The sequence below is a fragment of the Lolium rigidum genome, chromosome 6, assembly GCF_022539505.1.
Source record: "Lolium rigidum isolate FL_2022 chromosome 6, APGP_CSIRO_Lrig_0.1, whole genome shotgun sequence".
Classification (NCBI taxonomy): Eukaryota; Viridiplantae; Streptophyta; class Magnoliopsida; order Poales; family Poaceae; genus Lolium; species Lolium rigidum.
In genome coordinates this window covers 152,024,025-152,026,395 of record NC_061513.1, presented here as the reverse complement: position 1 = coordinate 152,026,395, position 2,371 = coordinate 152,024,025, and the positions used below count along the sequence as shown (strand labels likewise).

The window sequence follows — 2,371 nt, the reverse complement described above, 5'->3', positions numbered from 1 at the left end:
CATATTGCATCTCTACAAGCCTAGAGACGCTTTTATATATGGATTATTATAACGTCTCAACAATCCCTATGAACGCTCTATTACGTCTCAAATAAATATAGTGATTAATTTTAGTTGCTTCAGGGTAGTGACATATGGCTCAATTTTCTTTGTTTTTTATATAAACATTGTTTGCAATATGAAAATAGTGATTAATTTTAGTTGCTTCAGGGTAGTGACATATGGCTCAATTTTCTTTGTTTTTTATATAAACATTGTTTGCAATATGAAAACGCGATCATTGTTCATCACATACTGCACAATACAGATATTCCACCGATGAAGCATATTCATATACAAAAATTATATTGAGAAGACACTGAGACAAAATCACTTGGAAATACAAAGTTGATGAAAGCTTCAAGCATCCATAAGGTGCAAATACAATTGGAAAAAATATACGAGCTTACATACATTTTCAGACTTTCTATCTCTAAATAGTACAAACTATCTAAGAATTTTCAACATGTGAGATCCAATATCTTCTCCGCAACTGCCGCATTTGTAGATATCATTTATTTTCCTCCAATAAGCTGCAAGTTCCATTTAGAAAATATGTTAGTTAATCCAACATAATTCACTCAGAAAAATTTAACAAAATATGTTAGTTAATCCAACATAATTCACTCAGAAAAATTTAACAAACAAACTTCACGTAATGAAATTTCAGAGTGTTGACTAATGGCACCTACATAAATAATTTTCAGAAAGAAATTAAAAACAATGAGATGGTACTTACTGAATCTGTCCTAATCTTTGAGTGTATCTACTAATGGTTTCTTCTGCAATAGAATCAGCATGACTAATGCAAGCTGCAGAAAAAAGAACGGAAAAGAAACTTGATTTTAGTAAGTACCCCTACCTCGTGATGGAACAATACAACGCTAGAAGTGTGAAACACCAGACCTGCAAGAGAACAAATAGCCCTGAGCCATGAATATGTTGCATTGCCACATTTCAGTTTTCTGTCTTAAGATAAGGTGGGTTCATATAGAAATACAAGTATGCATACACATACCTGCACTAGGCAGCTTATTTTACTGTCTCCGGACAAATGATCCTTCTTTCCTCTTCTTTTCATCACCTAACACAGTAATAAGATTTCTAAGAGCAAGAAGGCCTCTTCGCAGATGTAAAACGTGAGGCTATCCTTTTTTCCGTAGATACCGTGAAAATAGCATGACAACAAATGCAAATGAATAATACCCATTATGATAAATAAAGGCATGTTTTACAAATATGTACCAAAATTAGTGGCCAATTGTGTCTATTTTAGAGCAATTCATTGTCCAAAACAATAGTTCTTCTGAACTTTGCACTTGAATATGTAAGCATCTGCACTTAAATGTACAAACATCATGGAAGTAGTTCGTGGTCTCAATTCAAAACCTATAACCAACAAATAGCGTAATATAGCAACACGATAGGTAGAAACAGAATACAGAGATGGTACTGTATACAACATGATAATAGCAAATTTCCTGGCAACCATACAGTTAGCATATAGCCATAAACTCCGTACTACTTTTTTTTTTACAGGAATAGATAATTGGCAGCTGCATTTTTTATGACCGATAAGTACTCTCACCCTACCTTTGATCCTTATTACTATTCTGGATATCGACTAACACAAATTGCTAGGACCCGTTCAGTCATCGACAACATACTATCCTGCATAAGTCAATAAGATTATCCCCATCAATTATCTTGAATCCAGATTGTAGCAGAACTGAAGAAAAACATTCAAATCTCAGTAAATAACTCGGAAAAGTTAATGGATATTGTAAACGAGAACATGATCAAAACAGTCTGAACTTTGTGCATGCTGACGAAATTGGTGACATATACTCCATCAATTCCACTTAAGTGCTGATAAAGTTTTAATCCTTCTGCAAAAATTAAAAGCAATTTCCACGGATACAGGACAATAGAAACACACTTTAATACATACTCAGTCACAGAATGAAAGCAACGCATCTAAGGACAGGGGAGAAGGAACCAAAGCACTAATTCGCAGCAGACAGGTAAAATAAGTCATGCAGACCTCATACGGTAGATGATGTGGAAGCCAGCGAAGGTTGCTTACCATCTTATATCACTTGACGGGAGATGGAGAAGACCAATTCTGGTCGGTGTCTCATACCGCCATTTGTCTTGGGAGACGAATTCCTTGCGCTGCCTGGAGGAGAGGATCCCGGGGAGGGATGAGGGCGGAAGGGGGTTGGTATTCGAGAGGGCAACGGGATAGTTCGCCGGAGAGCAACACCACGGTGGACTCTACTGGCGGCGGCGCTAGGTTTTGCTAGGTTCCTAAGTCAGATACGTGAGAGAT

General features: G+C 36.5%; 1 long non-coding RNA gene across 1 annotated transcript; it reads right to left on the bottom strand.

The window, feature by feature from the left end:
- Positions 1–779: 779 nt before the first annotated feature.
- Positions 780–1,177, bottom strand: LOC124661905. The gene is made up of 3 exons (XR_006990332.1): positions 1,058–1,177; positions 902–945; positions 780–821 (listed from the first exon to the last, which is right to left on the bottom strand). It is a non-coding gene; the product is annotated as an uncharacterized LOC124661905 (long non-coding RNA).
- Between the last annotated feature and the right edge of the window lie 1,194 nt (positions 1,178–2,371).